Source organism: Acanthaster planci, linkage group LG02 (genome assembly GCF_054643075.1).
Source record: "Acanthaster planci isolate LZ-2023a linkage group LG02, COTS_SCS, whole genome shotgun sequence".
Taxonomy (NCBI): Eukaryota; Metazoa; Echinodermata; class Asteroidea; order Valvatida; family Acanthasteridae; genus Acanthaster; species Acanthaster planci.
In genome coordinates, this window is record NC_141778.1 from 35,850,735 (window position 1) to 35,874,820 (window position 24,086).

Sequence of the window (24,086 nt, forward strand, 5' to 3'; positions counted from 1 at the left end):
TAGATTCTTACTTGTAAAATGCGAACAAAGAGACAGATCTTATAAGCTTGAGATCAGTTACAATGTGTCTTTTGGCATACACAGGTTTTTTACGATTTAGTGAAATTGCTCATGTCAAGCTTTCTCAAATTTCTGTGGTGGTCAGACTTTAACTCTAGGGCTCTCTCAGGTTTCCACACCATGCACTTTCTCACAAACCTCGAGTGCTCCTACTCGTTCAACAAAGTCCTGACATAATATTTTAATAGTTGTATTTTCTGTATAAAGTGACCTCAGTGATTGTTCATGGTCATAATCATAAATTAACCGTATCCTCATCAATATTAGTCTGCTACAATGGGTTCTAGTCCATAGTTTGTACCGTGACGTACTTCATTGTGGCGTAAGTGACAATCTGCCTCTCTCTAGCAGGAGTTTGTTCTGTCAGAATGTAAGTGTACTTTGCGACTTTTTTTGTTCATTTATCGTTTTGCACGGTTCTGGCCTGTTCACATTGACAGGTTTGTCTCGTAGTACATGTGGGCCAAGTGTGAGCTCCAAGTAACTTCAAAAATTTGTCATTTGAATTGATTTTGTTAGTTGCGTTGTCATCAACGTTTTGTGGAAAGTTTGACCACGTGACTTGTACACATGCACGAAGCGTAACAACTGTTTCATGTTTGGACTCAATGACTATTACATATACTGAATTGTTTCATTGTGTGGTCTTTACACAGCTGAACTCTGTAGAGAGAGCAGGTTGCACAGGGCCCTTTTATCCTTTAGCCTATCCTTTAATTATCCTTTTATCCTTTAAGTATCCCTTTGCCCGATGGCTCTGCCATATCTTATGACTTACCTTTTTATTCTTGCAATTATCACACCCACAGCATAAGCTTTTTTATTACTGGTCAACCAATCCATATAATTGTCAACTCCATTTATTACTATCCGCAATTGTGTAAATTTTCTCAATCTCAATAATGGGACAGTCCTAAATTTCTCAATTTGATTTCAAGTAGAACTAAACCAACTCTAATATACATGTACAGTGAGAATCATTCTTTGTGCCAGTTCTTGAACTGTATTTTGAGTATCTTAATTGCCAGAGAGATCAATCTCTAATGTAAAACTTCAGCTTACCCCACCACCGTAGGGTATCATCACCCTACATGTAGCATGAACATGACATTTCTTTCATTTATGAGGGTTTTACTATGCTCATTCTGTCAAGCACAACTGACCAGTATCGAGAGGGTAGACAAGTAGTCATAAATAAGACAGATTCTAGGTATTGTCCAGTAGAGTTGTTACAGAAATATATATCCGCAGCTGAAGTTTCTGAATCAGACGCCTTTATTTTTCATGCTCAGTCAAAAGTTAAAGGTGGGTACAAATTGAGAGGTATTAATCAGCCACACTCGGATTCAAGTGTAAGGGAAGTTATCCTTGAGGTTTTAGCCCTGTGTTTGTTGCAGATATTAAGAGTTTTGGTGTGCATAGCCTCCAATCCAGGGGGGCAACCACTGCTGCCCAAGAGGAAGTGCCAGACAGATTGTTTACAGGGCACAGTGCATGGAAATCAGAGTTGGTAAAGGACGGGTATGTTGAAGATCCTTTGGAAGATTTGTTATTGATCTCTAAAGCTTTTGGTTAGTAAGGGTAGTTCTTCTGCATGAGGGCAGCCCTGTCTGGGGTGTAAATACAGTATATTGCATAGAGCAGACCTACGTTTCTCATCCTTACATCAGGGTGAGTTTTTCATAGCCTGTGAGTGGTGGTGCCACTCAATGCAAAGACGAGAAAGTAATCTGATAAATGTATTGTCCAAGTACCGGTATAATGGTATCAATTTCAAAATCTGTTATTTTTATGAATGCTACGGATTGCAACTGGACACATCAATTTCACACCAAGAAATAGACTGACATGCCATAATAAAAAGTCACTTCTTTTTGAGACAGAAAGTTTGCTGGAAATGAAAGGACAGGCTCTCTGACCTTCAGTTTACACACATGTACATGCAGATGTTTCAGTTGTAAGACAAATTGCATTACCAGAGATCATCTGCATGTTTTCTTTGAACACTTGAGAAGCACTGGTCTTAACAATGCAACAGACCAGAACAAAAAGCATTGTCCAAGCAGTGTCTGTTCCCTGCTTAGATATATTACGTTGCTATTGAAAGCAGGTCAGAACCGAATCTGAATCAGGAAGCTCGCTGAGCCTGCCAGAGTTTACCATCAAACCACTACTTTTGCAAGAAAGTGAAACCCATTAATGCTACAGAGCAGGGTTGGGTACTTATTTGATTCAAATAATAATAATAATTTTAGAAATCATTTTTTTAAAATTAAATCAGATTTTCTTTTTCTTTTACTTACAACTTTTTGGTATGCCTCAACATTTTCAGAAATACTCCCACACACCCTTAAATACGGTACCCATCAACAAGGAACTTTCAGGTTTCTATACCAGTTACCTGATAAAATAAATTCAGTATTTAGAAATTTCCAGAAAACAATTCTCAAAAATTAGTAATGATATGCATCTTTGACAAAAAAAACACTGCTGCATATGATGTCAGCCTGAAGGAAATTGCCATTATGACTTAGTACAAGTAATAGCATGGAAAATTCCCCCGGCAACAGTAACAAATTTTCTGGGAATCCCAGGATCAGCAATGACAGTACCTGGTATCTTAGTACACTACTTTTTAAGACAACCTGGGAGATGACGTATGGTCTCACCACAATCAGACATGCTCACTGGATGCTTGAGAGTGGGTGCAAAATGTTAAATCTGTCACCAAGTGAGAACCCTTCCTCTACTTCGTGATCCTTGTGGCAAGATATCTGAAAATCAGGAGGTATCTATAATATTGATATTCCCAATTTCTGGGCCTATTTAGGGCTAAATTTGGCTCAAAATGGAAGATTTTGTCAAACAAAATTTTGTTGTCAAACTTGCTAAAGTTAATCCAATCAGAAATAGCCAAAACTCTGAATAGTCTTATTGGTAATTTTGTGAGAAGCGTGTCCAAGAATAACCAAGGGGGTATTACCGCTAGATGTCAAACTCCAGCCCAGGCAAGAAATCTTAAAGCCATGTGGCAAAATGACCAATGGGCCTCAACTACCAAAAAAAAAACCAAAGCAAACAGTTGCCACTGGAATCCTAATTCTAGAGGCCTGCAAGAAACTCTGTCCCCACATTAAGTGTGGGTTGGGTCTACGGCGCTCTACCTACCCACACAGTCAATCCACCTGCAGAGTAGCACCGGTCGAGGTGGGGGTTGGCAACGACACATCTAATGCCCTGAATACACTTTTACACACAAACAAGGAGGAATGTATAAATTTAAGAAATGGTAAAGGAACTTCAAAATGACTTGTCATCCGTCCTACAGGAGGTCCCTTTGACCTCTGCACTGCAGACAGTAGCATTGTCCTGGGCAGTTGAACAGATTTTGAAACCAATATGTAAGGCAGCTAGGGTTGACCTGTAGATACGAGTTGTAGATACATGTACTTGTAGCTCCGAGTGAAAGGAGTACATAAGGAAGTCTGTTATAGCACTCACAGGAGTGTTAGCTGGAACCAAAGCCTGACTATCAATAAACATAACAAAATGCTACAATCTGCTGTCACAAATTTGAAAAGTGAACAGATGACGTCCTATGCAGCCATGGCTGCAGTGTTGCTAGAAAGTCCCGCTGAAGAGGAAGATCGTGGGAAGTTGAACATTGTTCAAGGAAGCAAACAGATCAATGTAAGACTGCTCTATCATCCCAGGGAGAGCGTGTCCGCCACTACGTTGTTGGACCCTGCCATGTGGATCGTCTGCAGTTCAACTGCATGATCCCTTAATTGTCCATTCCGTTGATGTAGCTTTGGTTGGCAGTGTGAAAAAAAGGCAAGAAAGCCCCAATTGAGACATACTCAAAGACGGAGATGACATTATCATTCAGAGTCTCTAGCATGACTGTAGTGAGGTCTGGGCAGAGAGGAGAACTCTCCTTTCCCATCAAAAGAATTTACCTCAATAAGAGGGGAAGAAATGAAATGGGTCAGAGACCAAGACAAAGACTTCATGTAATCTAGATAAAGTTGGTGTCAGTCTTTATTGAGCAAGGAGTTCCTAACCAAAAGGCTTGCTAAGTCAAACGCATAAAATAAGTTGTCTTTAGCGGCAGTGTACAACACCTGAATATGCGGAAGGGTGTTGAAGACGTTGAAGGTTAGCTGTGTTCCGTACCCAGGGTGTCTGCTGGTGACTTTGATCATAAATGGCTAGCGAGAGGAGTCAGGCAGGTACAGCAACAAAAAGACTCAATACCTCTCAAACTAAAAGTCCAAATATCTAAATACCTCATTGATTTAAAACGTGGACAATTAAGGAACAGATTTCTTTAAAAATTTAGAGTGTTGGAGCTTTAGTTATGTCGGAATTGAGATGGTAAAAAATCGGAATACTGCATATGCGATGAGGTGAAACATGTACAAATTTGAAAAATTAAGGGGAAAGCAATGAAAAGACTCAATACTCATCTAGCTAAATGGCCGAATATCTATATACCTGCTGAACTTCAAGCATGGACTATTAAGGAACAGATTTCTTGAAAATTTTAGACTGTTGCAGCTTTAGTTATGTAGGAATTGAGAGGGGAAAAGATCGCAATGCTGCAAATGCTATTAGGTGAAATATGTACAAATTTTCAAAGTTAAGGGTAGAGCCACAAAAAGACTCAATAGCTCTCAAACTAAAAGGCCAAATATCTAAATACCTCCTTGATTTGAAGTATAGGCTATTTAGGAACAGATTCCATAACAAATTTCAAGTGTTCGAGCTTTAGTTATGTCATAATTGAGCGGGGAAAAGATCGGAATGATACAAATATGATAAGGTGAAATACGTACACATTTTCAAAGTCAAGGGTAGAGCAACAAAAAGACTCGAAACCTCTCAAACTAAATGGCTAAATATCTAAATACCTACATGATTTGAATCATTGATTAGTTACCAACTAATGTCTTGGAAAATTTAGCATTTTTGGACCTTCAGTTATATTACAATTCAAATGGGAAAACATCAGAATGCACCAAATGAGATGGGGTGAAATATGAACAAATCTTCAAAGTTAAGGGTAGAAACACAAAAAGACTCAATATCTTCATGGTGTCCTTATCAGTTTCACCTATGATACATTCCGGTCTATGAACATGTACATACAAGAATTAATGGAATAGGATCTACTATTTTATACAAACTTAAAAATATTCCCCTTGAAGATGACACTTTTCAAATGACACCATATTGCAAATTCACATGATGGAGCTTTTAGTTAACAAACATGACCCTATAATTACCAACATTTGGGAAACTAACTTGAATGATATGCTGATATGCAAGTTTGAAGTCAATCAGATTTAGCAAAGTGCCAAAGTTGGTGTGGAGAAAAATCGGTGCAAGTAAAAACCATGGAATAATGGTTAGTGTGGAAAGTAGGTTTTTGTCATAATTGTGGCAAAACTTCAGCCTGAGTTGTTCAATTTGTTTTTTAAAGTTTGGTGACCAAGAGCTTGTCTTTCTAAATCCAACCAATACAAGCTTGTGTATTTTGAAAATGTTTCTGGTGCTGAAAAATGCATTTTCCGCACTATGCAGAAAAGCCAACTACTGGTATTATTGTAAGAACTTTTCTCAGGAAAACAATTTTTTATATACATGTACATGTATAGTGTTGCGCCCCCTAGTTTTACTTGTTCTCGGTCCTTGCATTTCTCAGGGTCTCTTATTTAGCTCAACTATGCATAATGGACATGTAGCAGAGACACGAATTTTGTATTAAGTTATCCATGCTGTACTCTGGCGTGATCCTTCAATCCTTTATCCTTGTGTTTTCTCTGCTCAGTTTTGGCATGTCAAAATCTCCCTCCATGTGGCTGTGTGGTTGGGTGTGGTAAGGTTCCCTGTAATGCTAATGTCAAGAAACCTCAGACTTTATAACTGTCAATCAATCGCCACAGATGACTGGGTAAGCACTTTCAAGCACCCGGCTCTACACTTTGTACTCTTTATTATTCTGTATTTTTACCTTTTTACACATGACACTTAGATTCTTGCACACGACTCTAGCAGGAAGTCATGTGTCCCTTTGAGATGGAAGATTTTCATTGGTTGAGCTGTTCAGCGACGCTCATATTTTATTATTTCCTAAGCCTCTAGAATCCTATAAATAGAGCAGATTCTCCTTAGCTCGTCAGGTGCGGCGGACCAAACCCTTGTTGCGAGAGCGGAACCTAAAGTAGTGCGCATTACTGGACCGAGCCCAGTCTAATGTGGCTTTCTTCGTTTTCATGGGGGTCCAGCGCTAAACGGGTATATATCACTTGTCGCTGAAATTGTGGGTAACAGGTGATCCCAAAAGAAAAGAAACCGCGGAGTGAGAGTATCAATCAGCTGACCCCGAAGCGGACAGGGCCAAGTTGCATAGGTTTATGTGCACTGGCCTATACACTGGCCACTGCATGATCTCTATATCAGTGGCACTTGCACAGTGGTCTGCTTGCCTCATCCACTCATAATTAGGGTGCACCAGTGAATGATATTATGGGAGAAATACTTTTATTTTCTTGTTTCAGCATATTACTTTGTGCTTCATGCGTGTGTCATTATTACCCCTGTAGGCCTATTCTAGTTATAATTAAGTTCAGGAGATGAACTGTTAGTGTTTTGACATTGACAAAGCAATAAAGGCATGCGATCATGTTCTATTGTACACATTTACTAGTGACACCAACAGTGCGAAAGTTGCAAAGCAAATAAGGTAATCCTCACTAAATCCCACGGTGTCAGCGTTTTCATTCCTGGCTATACAGAACATGCAACATGCTTTAATTCCCAAAAAAATTGAGTAAAGTTAGTTCTTTAGTTTGGGCGTTCTTATGCTTCATTGTGGTTGACATAAAACCTCTGAGTCATATTCATGGGAAATCAAACCCATTCCTTTTTAGAGATACATGTAAATAGTTTTCCCAGTTAATTAAGTAAACACAAATTCTCAAAAATGACAGAAAGTGTGTATCACCTTAACTTTGAGTTCACTGTAGCTTAGCAGGTTGTGTGGTGATCATCATTATTATTTACGGTATTTATTACTTTTGTGTCATTCATCGGAAGACTTTGGCTATTTATTTAATCCTAAAAAGTCATGTCCAATTCCAGGCCTCCCACATGTTTTGTGAAAACATTTTTCCAGCTCTGACTCTTTCACATAGCTTGGAGTAATTTTGGCACATACATGTAGGCCTATTTTTTGTTATAATCAAGATTGCATATACTAAATCCTGCAGACTTTTCCCTGCTCCATAATAGTAAAGTTGTGTACATGTTTGAATGCATTCAGACAATACCAAGTACTTCATTTGAGTATCTAGTTATTATAATTTGAATGACAACACCTCATTCGTAATTCAAATTTATTTACCAACACACCCAATTTGGAAATAGCATCCAATTTGAATTAGAATCAGTTCATTTTAAGAATGATGGACATCACAACAGTAACGATGAAACAGGGCATACTCAACACACGCTTTTACATTTCTTGTAAGAACCAACTGTGAATGAATTCGCCTCCATCTATCAGGGGCGAGGCAGCCACTCGCCTCTATCAAACGGGGGCATACTCAATGCACGCTTTTACATTTCTTGTACAACCCAACTGTATATGAACTCGCCTCCATCTATCGGGGGCGAGGCAGCCACTCGCCTGTATCAAACGGGGGCATAGTCAACGCACGCTGTTACATTTCTTGTACAACCCAACTGTGAATGAACTCGCCTCCATCTATCGGGGGCGAGGCAGCCACCGCCCTCTATCAAATGGGGGCATACTTAATGCACACTTATTGTTTTACATTTCTTGTACAACCCAATTGTGAATAAACTCGCCTCCATCTATCGGGGGCCAGCCAGCCACTCGCCTCCTTCAGACGGGGGCATACTCAACGTACGCCTTTACATTTCTTGTACAACCCAACTGTGAATGAACGCGCCTCCATCTATCAGGGGCGAGGTAGGCATTCGCACCATCAAACGGGGGCGGCTCATGCACAAGCTTTAAATTTCATCTAAGTGGCTCATGTACAATTTAATCTTAGTGTGTCAGTACAGTTGATACAATCAACACAGACACAGTTTAAGGGAGGCTGCGACCATGTTACCCACAGTCTAAATTTTTCCGCTTCCGTATGTTTGCCAATCCCTATGTTCTCTGATCCCTATTTCTCTTTTTTTTTCTCTAGTAGAGCTGGAACAAGATACGGGGGAACTTGAAATAGCCCCCCTCCACCGGGAAACTGCAAATAGGAAGCCTATATTTTTGGCGTAACTAAACTTAAGTGACTATGGCGTGGTACACAATGTGGGCATACAAAAATTACTATGTCCACACTTGTAATCCCAAGTCGGGTTAATGGGGTGAACAGATAAATGCAGTTTTTGTGGAACAATATTTTTGGACATTTTTGCATACCTTGAATGCACGCAGGAGTGGTGAAACTTAAAGGTTCATGAGTCCGTCCAGGAAAGATTACTGAAGATATTTGATGTTTCACATCGGCCATTAGACTTAAATTTCAGTCTGTATAAATGTAGTGCATCTGTTTAAGGACTGAGGGCAGAAGTAAATGAGATCGGGTCTTTGTGTCACTTTACAGTAAAATATTTGTGTAAATTCCTCACCAAGCAAATGCACAGAGAGGATCAACCTTGACACCGGCATGGATGTCTTTTGTGAGGCGGTGCATTACGAGACGCTGTTCCACTTTTCATTTTGTTGAGAACATGGGTCGATCACTGGCATCGGTAACATTTTGCACAAGATATAATGTTGGCATTTATGTTACGAACAACACAAGCCTGCATGATGGTTTCTCAGCTTTGAATCCTTAGCAGCTCTGCCAGCCGGGCCGACCAAACTTCCATGCATATCTGTTGTCAGCATAGCATTCTCTCAACTTTTGCGTTTGCAGTGAATTCTTCATAGTTTTGAATACACTACTCAAAAGAATTAGAGGAACAAGAGAACAGAATGTTTTTGTCATTGTCTATATGGGCTACCATTTCGGAACAAGAGGCATTAAACTTATGTGAAAATCATTTAGGTGTTGTCGATCGGTTCTAAAACAATATACTGTGGCGGCGACACTCGCCGTCGCCCGCCGGTCGACGAACACCGAAGTACCCACCAACAGCGGGCGGGGCAATCCCACAAAATTATTTAATAAACCTCACATGCACATGAGCGGCTATGTACACACGAGGGGGGATTATGTCACGAACGGAAGACTTTAGGCCTGTCCGTTTGTTGGAAATATACCAACCCTAAAGGAATGACAATCAACGTGGCTACCAATCTACCAAGTCAGGTAAATCTCAATAAACCTCAGTACACACAGTGTCTTGGAGAGCGACAACAACAACTGTTTTATTGTCCCAAGTCAACCTCACAGTACATGTATAAGCTTCAACTGTGCATCCAGGTCTGTTACTAATAAACCTCAACACAGCAATCAATTCATGCAAGTGATCATGGAACATAAGCATAAAGACTGTGTAATAACCCTCGTGTATTACCACAAGTAACCCACAGCGACAATAACCCTCACTGTGGCACCTAGTATGATCAACAGTAACAATGTCATGCAACTGCACACACTAGCCCAATAAACATAGGAGTAACCTCGTAGCGAACCCCAAGACATGCAAGCTTCGGCTTAGGTTACGGAGCTCCGAGTGAACCTCAGTGTGACCACATGCGACCAGGCCGACAGGCTTCCAGCAACCCAATCCCACGTAGTGAGAACACTGTTGCACAAGCCACACAGGCCTAAGCGTCTCACACCACTCTTGCTCAACCTACAGCCACCAAACTGACACTCAATCCCACTTATTATAAGTGATAGCTTGCTGACAAATATTCTGAGGTCTCACCGCTCGCTGCCCTCGACAGATCGCCGAACACCGCGCTGCACAACCCGCCAGCTGTGTGTGAGGCTGAATTAGCGTTTCGCTCTATCTTCACTGCGATGCTTCTACCACGACGTCTGGAGACGAACTAACTACCAAATTACTGACTACGCGCCAATGGATGCGCCGCGCGTCAGGGAACCAGACATGTATTACTAAACTTGCGTCAGTCCACAGGCTGTTTCGCCACACAGGACCCAGCTAAGCTTAGGCCGTCCCGGCCTGAACAGCTTAAATAAATCAATAAAGAAACAGTGTGGACCCTTAAGTCTTTTATACATTCTAATAAACCTCGCGGTACATCGTGGAGAGGTTTACTTATACAATTATAATTTTGGGGTCCATGAGGTTGACTTATCTAATTATAATATCCCGAATACATGAGGTTTACTGGAATTGCAAACACTCCAATTTTGCTTTTGGAATACATGAGGTAAAAGTACATAAATGTAAAACCATGTGAAAATAAATATATTTTTCTTCTCTCTTAAAAATAAAGGTTTTTTTCCTAACATGCAAAAATATGAACGTCTTCTTTCTCTTTGGCTCAAGCAAAAGGTTACAAAACAGTTATAAAAGGAGTAATAAACAGTTATAAGCAGTCAATGTTCAATTAAGAAATTTACAAACTATTATTTAAGTGTTCATTGCCTTTCCCAATGAGGGTTTCAGCGGTAGGAGCGACGTTTTAGTCGGCTTGGTCCAGCTTGAACTGGTCAGCATCGACGGGCTTGTTGTACAGCTGGACGCTTTCCTCCCGTCGCACGACCTGGCCATCTAGATAGACGAACTTGAAGTGTCGTTCCTCGATGAGGGCAATTTTCATCTTCTTCCTCTGTGGCTCTGTTGTCGTCTGCGTTGCCTGCTCCATGACTGGATCTTCCGCTTCAGCATCGCTGGGCACACTCAGAGAAGGCATTGATGCTGGAGACCCCGGAACAGGATCATCAAGAGTGGCGGCAAGCATCCCTCTTGGCTTACCGCTCAGGGGTGGGTGGGCAGGTACAAATTACAAAGAAACAATGAGTAAACAATTCAACCGACATTTGGTTCTAACGATATCTCACTGGGAGCCTATGCTCCCGCCTAGGATACCTCCTAGGGACCTCAGCTTCCCTAACTTCAACCTGAGGCTCACTACCAGTCGCCTCGGGTTCCTCCTGGCTAGTTTCCAGAATCAACATTGATTCCTCACCACCAGGTTCCTCTTTGTCACCTGCTGCGGATTGGACTTCAGTAATCTCAGGTGCATCACCCCCTGAATTTTCTGTCACTGTACCTGGCTGGTACACCCACGGCTGCGGCTTGTCTCCACAATAGGGTTTTAACCTATCTGCGTGAACAACAAAGGGTTTACTTCCCCTCTTTAACTGAATCCGGTAGGTGACCTCTGACATCTTCTTTACGACTAAGTACGGCCCCCTCCAGCGGAGCTGTAGTTTGGGCGACACGCCCCTCTTCCTGGAACGATCAAACAACCAGACAAACTGGCCCTCTTCCAGGCCCCCTCCTGAAACCTTGCGGTCGTAGTTCCGCTTCTGCCGACGGATACTCTGTTTTAGGCACTCGCTGGCCCGGCTATGAGCCTCCTGCAACCTTTGTCGCAACCCCAAAGCAAAATCAGTCTCGACAGTATCCTCAATTTCAGGACACTCTACCATCAGGTCAACTGGTAACATCACCTCCCGCCCTAACATCATCATGTTAGGCGTCTCGCCAGTAGATTCTTGTGGACTACAACGGTATGCAAAGGTTGCAAAGGGCAGGCATTCATCCCAATCCCTCTGCTTCCTCTTTGGTTCGATCAACATGGAGACAATGTTCACCAACGTTTTATTAAAACGTTCAACCATGCCGTCGGACTTCGGATTATATGCCGTCGTCCGAGTCTTCCTAATCCCAAGAAGTCGGCACATCTCTGCAAAAACTGCAGACTCGAAATTTGTCCCCTGGTCTGAGTGAAGTTCCTGGGGGACACCAAAACGACACACAAACTCAGAAACGAACTTTGCTGCAACCGTCTCCGCCTTTGCATCAGGAAGTGGGAATGCCTCCATCCACTTGGAGCAATAGTCACCCACAACAAGAACCCAGACGTTTCCACTGTCACTCCGGGGCAGTGGACCCAGCAAGTCCAGGGCCACCCTTTCAACAGGGGCACCCACCCGGTACTGCTGTAAAGGAGCAACTCTCCTTTTCGATGGCGACTTTCGCCTCTGACACAATTCACAACAGCGAAGGTGTGATCTCACGTCGGCAGTCATTCCTGGCCAGTAGTAACGCAACTTCACCTTGGCCAGTGTTTTCCTCAGCCCCAAATGACCACCAGCACTACCACCATGCAACTCATTGACCACATCCCTGCGGTACTCCTCTGGTAGTACCAACTGCCAACGAATTGACTTTCCATCGTCGGACTCCCACCTTCGACTCAATAGCCGGTTGCGCACCTCCAACTGACCCCACATAGACCACAGGGTCTTGCGGGTCTTGGAAGTGTGCGAGACCTCAACCCAATCTGGCCAACCGCTTCCACTTTCCTTCAACTCGATCAGCCACTTGAAACAAGGATCTGCCATCTGGGCATTCCTTACATCCTCCTGGGATACACCAGGCTTGGCAAGAATGCCTCTCACTGCTGACCCAACGACCTCTGAGACTTCTGTTGCGGACTCTTTTGGGTCAACAGAACCCTCCCCAGCCTCAACAGTTCCAGACACCTTACCAGGGTCTCCACCACGTCCACACTGCTTGCACTGCCTACGGGACAAGCAATCAGCATTGCCATGTTTGCGACCAGGCCTATGCTGAACTGTCACATCATACTCAGACACCACTTGTAGCCACCTCGCAAGCTGGCCCTCTGGGTCTTTGAAGTTGAGCAACCACCTCAGAGCTGCATGATCCGTCCTCACTGTAATCTTACGGCCGTGCAGATACTGTCTGAAGTGTTTGAGATAAACTACTACAGCCAATAATTCTTGCCTGGTCACACAGTAGTTTCTCTCAGCCTTGCTCAGCTTGCGACTGGCATAGGCCACCACTTTCTCCTCTCCATCTTGGACCTGGGATAGCACTGCCCCTATCCCATCACCACTCGCATCTGTATCCAAGACGTAGTCACCAATCGCCAACGGATAAGCCAGAATCGGGCTCGACTGCAGTCGCTGTTTCAACTCTTCAAATGCACGTTGGCATTTATCCGTCCACAGGAACTCACGTGACTTACTCGTCAGTTCATGCAACGGAGATGCAATCTCCGCGAACCCCTGAATGAACTTCCGGTAATAGGAAGCGAGCCCTATGAAGCTCCTTACTTCCTTGACACATTTTGGAACCGGCCAATCAGCCACCGCGGATACCTTCTCAGGATCGGTCGCCACCCCTTCGGCAGACACAATATGGCCGAGGTACTTCACAGACCGCTGGAACAGACTGCACTTACTGGGCTTCAATTTAAGTCCAGCTTTGCGCAGCCGCTCGAACACCACCCTGAGACGCCGTATCTCTTCTTCCACGGTCTTACCGAAGACAATTACATCATCAAGATAGATCAAGAGAATCTCCCATTGGAGACCTGCCATCACCTTCTCCATTAGCCTCTCAAAAGTCGCCGGGGCGTTGCATAGGCCAAATGGCATACACTTCCACCTATACAACCCGTTGCGCACAACAAAGATTGACTTCTGGCTGGCGTCCTCGTCAAGGGCAACCTGCCAATAGCCGGAGGCCAAATCGAGTGTTGAAAACCACCGAGAGCCGCCCAACTCGTCCAATGTCTCATCTATGCGAGGGACCGGGTATGCATCTTTTATGGTTCGTGCATTCAAACCCCTGTAGTCGACACACAGCCTCCTCGCCCCATCCTTCTTCCTAACCAAGACAACATTGGCAGCCCACGGGCTGTCCGATGGCTCAATCAAACCTCTGCCCTCCAGGTCTCTCACCTGCCTCATGATCTCTTCTTGGTCCCCCTTCGGGTACCGCCTCAGTCGTTCTTTGACTGGCTTTGCATCATTCGTGTTGATGCTGTGCTTCACAACATCTGTCCGACCAATATCTCGATCGTCCCGAGAAAACACATCTTGATAATCAGAAAGACATCTTTCTACCATATGATGGTCTTCCTCCCTCAGAAACTTCACACTTCTTTCGAACAAGTCCTGAAGATGCTCCGGAAGTTCCTGATCGGCCTCCCTTCCTCCAGAAGGGGTGCTCTGACCTTGGTCAATCTCCACCTGAGAGACAATTCCTATAGTGGTACCTTGCCGCACAACTCGCTTCTCCCTGTTAGGGTTAAGCACTCGCAGCGGCAGTACCTCCTGATCACTCTCAACCAACGACCTCGCAAGAATTAAACCTCGCTGTGCCAACTCACCACCACCCTCTACAGGTTCAATGAGCACTGGCCCCGGAACAACCTCACACAACCTACGAATGGCACCTGGCACTACAGCCTCATGGCCAGAGGGAATCACTTTCGTCTCAGTGACAACCACCCTCCCCACAAACGGCTCACCAGAACTAGTAGTGCACTGAATTTGCTCACCATTCAACTTCAGTTGCAGAGTCTGTAGATCCAAACTTGCACCCGTAGACAACAGGAAATTCATACCCAAAATTCCTGAATATGGCATGTCAGCAAAAATCACCTTCACAGCAGCCACAGATTTTCCAATCTGTATCTCCACCCAGGCAGCACCCACCGCTGCCAACGGGCTGCCGTCTACCTGCTCAATTTTCAAACTCTCGGTTTGCAAAGTTGGCCTCTGTTCCCTCGGAATCCTGTGATACACCGAACTACTCACAACAGTGTCTGACGACCCTGTGTCTATGAGGAACCTACAGTCGGTATTCCGTATCACCCCATCGACAAACAAACCATACTTCGCCTTCTCCCCAGTCATGGGGTAGGGAACTGCTACTGGGTGTCCAATTCTACCCTTGGATTCCCTAAAGCCTTCACCCTTTGTGGGCCCTGTAAACTTCCCAGCCTGCCCGCGGGCCCGCCGGTCGGCTGGACGGCGTTTCCCTGCTTGGAACCTTGTTTCCTTCTGGGCTCCTTGCAGGCCCGCCGGAAATGACCCGTTTCACCACAATTGAAACACTTGGGTTCGCCTTTCTCCTTTTTAGAAGCCTTAGGCACTCTTTCCTGAGGAATATCGCCCTCAGTGTCTCCACTACGCTTCTGTTTCGCCCACTCCGAAAACAGAGATTCAACCATGGAACAAACCCGTTTTTCAATGGCATGTCCCATTTCTTCCAGTCTCTCCTCTGAACCACGGTCAAGAGCCCTAGCAAACTTTGTAGGTTTGCGATCTTGCCTCTTCTGCTCCTCGACTTTCTCAAAGTTCTCGGTTTCTACCGCTGCCCTTACAGCCTCGTCTAGACTTTTCGGGCGGGCACGGTGAATACCCTCCCGGACGGTCTGACTCTCCACTGCATCCAAAAAATGATTCTTGGCAAGCCTATCCCTGGCCTCCTCCTGTATCTCAGGATAGGCCTTCGCCGCCAATTCCCTAATAGCCTGACCTAACTCACGAAGAGTCTCCTTTGGTCCCTGCCTACGGTGACGCAGATCTACCAGAAAGTTCTCTGCCCGACGACAATGACCAAACCTCCGCTCAAGTAGCTTCACCAGCTCACGGTACGTGTGCCCTTTCTCTACCGGTGCACTATCGACAATCAACCTCAGTGCACTCCCTTGCAGGCTTGCAGATAAATACTGTGCGGCCTGCTGGTCACTCCAGCCATTCACCACACGACATGATTCAAAATGCCTGAAATACTCATTCCAAACAACCTTCCCATCATACCTGTCTGGTACAATGTTCGGGCGACGGGAATTCCCAATCCCCGTGCCTTGACAGTCAACCTCGCCAACCACTCTCGGTTCCTTCTTAAGTGCCCAAGGAACCTGTCCGGTGTTACTGCAACGCTCTGTGAGGTTGTCAGTACACCTCGCTGGCGGACTTGTCACAAAACTCATCAAATCGGCGTGCAGCTTACGCCTACCGCTGTCAACATCCCCTAGGAATGGGTTTGTGATTGGACTTAGTCCCAAATCACCACTTGTTGACCTGACCCCAGATTTCTCCTGAGGTGTACTGGCACTAGTGCGCGCCTTAACAGGCTTATCTAAACCCTTCCCAGGCGCATCACCAGTTGCCACACCCAGTCTCGAAGACTGACCCACCTCCAATGAGGCATATCCTGAAGTTTCATCGGGCAACCTGAACTCTATCTCCGAATCAACCTCACGTCGAGCACGACTCTTTTCAACAGGCGTGCTCGAAACCTTTCCCCTTTGGAAACTCCGCTGAAGTTCAGCTTTCAACTGTTGGACTTCCCACTGCAGCATTTGATTCTCTGACTCAAGGGACCTGACAGCCTTGACGCCCTGTAAGTCAGCCTCACCTGCAGCCCCAACACTACCCTTGAAACTGCCACTCATCGTGACGTCTCAAATTGTCACTGGTGATAAACCTCACACCAGTACTGTGCTACACCAATAGCACAACAACAAACCACAACACCTCACTGAGGGTTATTGGTAAACCTCAACAACCAGAACACAAGTTGTTGTTCCCCCCACGTCAAAAGCAGTCCTAAAGGATCCCACTTCTGACACCATTTGTGGCGGCGACACTCGCCGTCGCCCGCCGGTCGACGAACACCGAAGTACCCACCAACAGCGGGCGGGGCAATCCCACAAAATTATTTAATAAACCTCACATGCACATGAGCGGCTATGTACACACGAGGGGGGATTATGTCACGAACGGAAGACTTTAGGCCTGTCCGTTTGTTGGAAATATACCAACCCTAAAGGAATGACAATCAACGTGGCTACCAATCTACCAAGTCAGGTAAATCTCAATAAACCTCAGTACACACAGTGTCTTGGAGAGCGACAACAACAACTGTTTTATTGTCCCAAGTCAACCTCACAGTACATGTATAAGCTTCAACTGTGCATCCAGGTCTGTTACTAATAAACCTCAACACAGCAATCAATTCATGCAAGTGATCATGGAACATAAGCATAAAGACTGTGTAATAACCCTCGTGTATTACCACAAGTAACCCACAGCGACAATAACCCTCACTGTGGCACCTAGTATGATCAACAGTAACAATGTCATGCAACTGCACACACTAGCCCAATAAACATAGGAGTAACCTCGTAGCGAACCCCAAGACATGCAAGCTTCGGCTTAGGTTACGGAGCTCCGAGTGAACCTCAGTGTGACCACATGCGACCAGGCCGACAGGCTTCCAGCAACCCAATCCCACGTAGTGAGAACACTGTTGCACAAGCCACACAGGCCTAAGCGTCTCACACCACTCTTGCTCAACCTACAGCCACCAAACTGACACTCAATCCCACTTATTATAAGTGATAGCTTGCTGACAAATATTCTGAGGTCTCACCGCTCGCTGCCCTCGACAGATCGCCGAACACCGCGCTGCACAACCCGCCAGCTGTGTGTGAGGCTGAATTAGCGTTTCGCTCTATCTTCACTGCGATGCTTCTACCACGACGTCTGGAGACGAACTAACTACCAAATTACTGACTACGCGCCAATGGATGCGCCGCGCGTCAGGGAACCAGACATGTATTACTAAACTTGCGTCAGTCCACAGGCTGTTTCGCCACAATACTCAACAATGTTGGTGCAATCATGCATGTCATTCTGTTCTCTTGTTCCTTAAATTCTTTTGAGTTGTGTATTATGTATTCAGTGGAGCTTCACTGTACTGTAAATTATCCCCACCGTACAAATGACTAGGGTGGAGAAACAGGGAAGACTTATGTGAGAGCGTATTCTTGTTCCAGTTTTGATCCTCTCAGACAATTCTGTTATGATTGGAAAAGTGGTCAAATTGAGTCCATTTTCTCTTTCTGTTTGAAACAGCCGAGGAAAGGAACACAATTGAACTTATAAGAAGTAATGCTGTTTTCGAATACACAAGAAATATAACATCTTGACCATCCAAATTGCACTGTATATTGGCCATGAATTATTGCGGAATTTCATGCAAGTGGTCACACAATGACAAGTACCCACATGTACATGTGCATGTACAGGTACATGTACAGTACATGTGCTTGTACATGTACATATGTACGTATGTACAGGACGTCAAGGTGAAGCTAGATGTACAGTGTACATTTAGTTACTGTACATGTACTGTACATACGTTGATCACTCACACATAAGTTCACTGCTGCAGCCAGGCCGCGCTGCAACCACAGATACAGTGCCCACTGCAGACAAACCACACCGCCGTAAATCAGACCTAAAAGTGGACACACATGGCCATGTACTGATTGAAGCCATTATATCGTGGGTCGTTTACCACTAGAAAGGCCATAAACTAGGTGGGGTGGTCTTGAATGCGAAACCTGGGTTCGCAAAAGCCACATTAGACTGGGCTCGGTCCAGTAATGGGCGGTTGGACCCTCACCGAGAGAAGTGCGATAGTAACCATTCTTACGGCGAAGAAATGTAACCGTATGAATGACCAGCTAGCTTAGCTTGGACCAATGCGAGAGTGGTACGAATTAGCCCAGGGTGCTAGCGAGAGTCGTAGCGGCCCCTCACTGCTACGTCCGAACCGATTGCCGGGCGAGACACCCCCGTGTCCCTCGCCACCCTTCTCCTGCTAACTAGCCCAATCCTCCCCGTCTCTACGCTGAGCCAATGGTACACAGTGCGGCGACTTTATCATTGTGCTCATCACATTGCGGTCTGAGCGGCAGTGCAGTTGGTGCATACCGGCGCTGGCCCCATCCAGCCCATGCTAGTCACCATGGTGGTCCGGGACAGCTCCCACCACGGCCCGGCCCGATGAGTGTAGCCTACCTGTACGATGCTACACACACGTACCGTACCCACTGCACTCCGTCTGACTTGCATTTCCAATGGTCCTGCCAAACCGTAGTTCAGTTACACTCATATACAATTTCACCTCTCTATAACTTTGCCTTTTGTGTGTTGTATTATGTTAGGCTACACCTTCTTCAAACCCACATTGAACTTTGATGAAGAGAAGTGAGAGCAATAAACCAACCATACAGTTTGACTGTCACCCAAACCCCTTGTTTCACGTCCACCCTTTAATAAATTGTTGACCCCAAATATCACATCCCATAAACACTAATAAAGTCCATGCTACTATTGACTTGATATTTAGGGAACGCAACACAATGTTTATCATGAACATTGCCCCACAGTACATGGTGTGGCATTGATTTATAATATATACTTTTTTCAAGACATGGTCACTTTTCCTGTATAAACTGCTTTCCCTTTTCTCTTTGGCAGCTGTTTAATAGCAAACATCAACAATCATACTGATACAAGAACGGATTCACTAATTAGCCTTGGATGACTGGTCGATGATACAATCGTGCCTGGCATTAATTTTGTTCATTAATTGCAAAACACACTTTTTGTGCTGGTGGGTTGTAGTACATTTGATAAATTATTGTCAAAAAATTACTACGCAAAGAAAGAAATTGATTTAAACTAAGAAAGAAAGAAAAATTGGCCAGGAAACAGACTTTTTAAACAACCGTCTATCAACCGGTACATTGCATGGAAAAAGAGAATCAAACCCACATGTCTCGTGGATTGGAATATAAGTGAAAAATGTCTTGTATCAATTATCTAAAAGCCGCAAAAGGCCATCTAAAGGGTCTGTTTCTGCCATACCCAAATATTTGAAATCTGCTGGGGACATAAATTCTATAAAGCTGTCTGGGCCTCAGTTATTCGTCCCCCAACTATGTATTTGTATAGTCAAAGGTTTTAATGAAGGGTCCAAATTTTATCAAATAAGCTTTAATGAAAAATGTTCTGAATTACGAGGGACTTATTTTATTCAAAGAACTACAAGAACATCATTCCATTAGGATCTTGCAATGACGATTTAAGACTGTAATTACAAAGGACTAGGACTGAAACTGGTAGTCAAATTTGTTACATTTTGACATCTCAAGCTCTCATTCATCACATGATTTTCCCTGTTGTACAACTCCCGATATTCAGTTTCTATTCATTCCAAAGACCTTATTTATGGAATCTATATGGGATTTTTCTTGCAAAACAATGTACCGAATCATATATTTGAAATAGGACTCAGTTGACCGAATCCCCAATTTCAAGAAATTAAGGCTTTTTTAATTGTGGACAGTTTTAAAGTCACATTTTCTGTTTAATTGTGTTGAAATGTGGTTGCCGGTGAAAAAGGGGATGCGAGTGGGCTTAGAAAGGGATGCAAATTGCCTCGCCGGTTTGACCGTGTCAGATGGAGCTGGTTGGCGGTGAAAAAAGGGGATGCGAGTGGGCTGAGAAAGGGATGCGAATTGCCTCGCCGGATTGACCGTGTCAGATGGAGCTGGTTGGCGGTGAAAAAAGGGGATGCGAGTGGGCTGAGAAAGGGATGCGAATTGCCTCGCCGGATTGACCGTGTCAGACAGGGCTGGTTGCCGGTGAAAAAAGGGGATGCGAGTACGCTGGGAAAGGGATTCGAATTTCCTTGCGGGATAGACCGTGTCAGACAGAGCTGGTTGCCGGTGAAAAAAGGGGATGCGAGTTTGGGGTGGAATTTTCATTCTACTCAGTAGGGGGCACATGCCTAATACGAGGTGACAATTCGATTGAACCTGTATAAGTACCCTTTTTTTCGCAATTATTTGTAATGTTACATTCATTTCTACAGATGAAAATAATACTAAATATACCTCGATATAAAGGAGATACGATGACGCCGCTATAACATCTTAGATAGGAAGATGGTTTCAAATGTCTGTAGTTGTAATCGCCAGCATGCACTTTAATGTTGTTACTGGGAAAACGATTTGATAAACTTCACTTAAAATTTACCTTTGCCCAATACTGGAAATTATCGGTAACTGTTACATCAATATAGAGCAGCAAAAGTGAACACCTTAAACATTAGGTTTTTATTGAATTTACATTTCCAAATTAAATTAAAATTAAACAGAGTTTAAATTGATACGGCGATGAAAGATTTCTTTAAGTTAACTACTTGTTTAACATACAGTTCAGCTGATTTTTCTGTCACGATCAACATTGTTGAATTATTTGTGATACACGAAACTGGAAATTTTCAGACTTGGAGGTACAGTTGTGACATTTCATATAAATGACATGCAAAAACTATCCAGCAATAGTTGCACTAGCGCTAACATCCCTGTTTTGTATTGGTATTAAAAGTCCGTTTTTTTGATGACCATGCTTGAACTGCTAAATGACAAAATCATTGAACAGTGACAGCAATATTCATGTATGCTCTCTTTTCAACGTTTCTTACATCTTAGCTTGTAATTCAATTGTTGCATGGGTACTGATATTCAATGTTCCATCAAAATGTATTTACTGAAATTTTAATTTCAGCATTTTTCTTTTGTTATCCTTATGTTTGTACACAGCCCATCCCACAAAATAAGGGTTTCTATTAAAGAAAGTGTGGGTTTTAAATTAGCCGAAACCCACTCCTATTCGTTAATTTATTACCAAACATTACCACCATGCATGAACACGACCAGTCACATGGGGAATTAATAAGTAGTATTGTTTGAATTCACCGATGCATGTCGGGTCGTATCCCTTGGCATATTTTACCATTTCTGCGCCTGCTTTTATTATCCTGCGTTGTTTTACAGGCTTAGCATATTTTTACTTGCGACAAGAAATTGTTCTAGCGTGTCCTGTCAATACTCAACCCTCCAATCAGTACATAAGTTTGAAACAAGATGCAACACTACCTCTGAGCTTAGGATGAAGAATAGCTAACTCTTACACTCATCTCATCTTTCACAGTGGCAGTTTGTCTTCTAGGAGCAAAGAAACCAGGCAATAGTTGTCTAAGATGCTCAATTATTTCCATGGAAACATGGAAATGCCGTGCAGAGTTAACCTGGACAATGTCATCATACAGAAAAAATCCATCTCTCGATTCTATCATCTTCAACATAGAAATTATGTCGTCGTTCATGAAGGCCATTCCAAGCAGCTACCTTTTCATTTATTTCCCCTTTCTGCAGGCCACAGTGAAAGCCACACGTAGTAAAGAAATATTCTTTCTCACCAAAATTAATGTTGCATGCAATGCCCATGACACTCTCCCTCTGCTGCCGTAATCTTTTGGTAATTTCTCTGGATCGGTAGTCACAGTTTCAGGGATCTGGGTTGTTACATCTTTTTTTTAATACCGGCAACTGTCTTATGCAATGACTTGTTGCTTTTCCTCTCTGCGTCTCGCTTTCTTATGTGATGTGGAAGTGCACCATTTCCAACTTGGAACTCTGTTGCTGTCAAGAACTGCTGGATTATGTTCTATTTCTGCAAGCAGGGGATTGTTGTCGGGGAATTCTCTTGCGGCCTGCTCACCATGACGTGCTTCTCCTGTCCGGAGGTGACCAGCTAATCAGTCTCATTTCTACCTTGTTGTTCTTGCTTATTTTGTATGTTAGGCGTAGTGTAATTTTCTGCTGGTTTATCATTCATAGGCCTGTCTCGTGGTCGCTATTAAAGTCTCTACCTGCTGGCTCATTTGAAAATGGAAGAAGACGTATACATCTTGATTTTACAGCATTTCTAGTACGTTGTTTAACATTTTCTGACCCTGCAACGCTGCTATCGTTCCAGAGGGAATTACCTCCAAACAATAAACTTAGAAAGGCTGTCAGCGATATTGCTTGTCTTTGGCGTTCTCCTTGCCTAAATAAAAAAATTTCCCTTGCAACAAGAACTTGATTCTCAAAGTGTCAAATGGTTCCAACCTTTTTTTTGCGTCGTCTTCGATCTTGATCAAGGAATGTGAGTGTTGATCCATTTATGGGCTCCGCATCGAAATTATTGCACCAGTAATTCCAGTCGTCCATGGAAAAGTAATGACATTTTCAAACAATTATTACGCCCATTGATCCGCTATACGTCTTTCCCAGCTGAACTCAATAACATGAAAGACAGTCATAGATCATTGTCGCAAACTGTAATCCTTTCCAAAGTGAGCGAATTCCACAAAGGAAACAGCTTTTGTTGAAGCATAAAGTATACAACATAATGAGATAAGGAACTAATAAAGTTGGCATTATAATGTTCATAAATTTCTGTGATCACGGTTTGTAAATTTATAATCACAACTAAACGCAAACAAACAGGATGAGTTGTGACAAACAAAACTGGGGCAATCAAGCTGGTGAAAATGTTGGCAAAAAATCCCCGCTGCATGAAGTTTATTTAACAGTAACTGTCCACACTCATGACGAAACATCATGCATTTACATTTTTTACAACCGACAGAAAAGTGGAGGGTTAAAACGAGAAGAGGTTGAAACAGCCGTCTGATACCATCCTAGTCACCAACATAATCAATGTGCACTGTGAGCATGCATAAACACATGTACTGTACAGTGTGTTCAGCATACCCTGCGGTTTCAGCAGTCACTGAGTCTGAACTCCCCTGTGGCTGCCGAGTTATTTGAACGTGGTTAGGAGTAGATACTTGCCGTCTGACAGGGTTTCTGCACAAACCCCTTGTGCAAGGGGTGTTTGTGTAGAAGTATTAAGGTACCAACTTCTACCACAGTGTGCTGGTAATGGGGTCAATTTCTGACAGGATATTTCTCTTTTAGGTCAGGTAATTCTTCAGTTTCTATTAATTTATATAGTAGCAAAAGTTTTCAAAAGCCAGGCTTTTCTGGGTTTGATTTTTAAGAAATAACTAAACGAAAAAGTATTACAAACTAGAGGAACATGGTCGTGAACAACCAATGAGCTGTTTCGGAACTTTCTGTTTGGTAATGACGTCATTATGACATCATAAGTTTAAGAAAATTCTTTCATGAGGGTCTCTGTTGTGTGTAACTTTGATGTTGATCAAACCTATGAAAATTGCCCAAAATAGTGGCTTGAAAATGTGTACAAAGTAGATGGACTTAAAACTCCTATGCAAAAAAGCTGCTCCTTTGTGATGTCATGTGATTTGCCTTTAAACTGAGAGAAAATTATGAAATATTTTTTGATATTGAGACT

At 43.5% G+C, this 24,086-nt stretch overlaps 1 protein-coding gene across 10 annotated transcripts in view; it reads right to left on the reverse strand.

The window, feature by feature from the left end:
• The window catches only part of LOC147800202 (uncharacterized), a 111,981-nt gene that overhangs the window by 23,485 nt on the left and 64,410 nt on the right, over nucleotides 1-24,086 (reverse strand). The window lies entirely within an intron of this gene.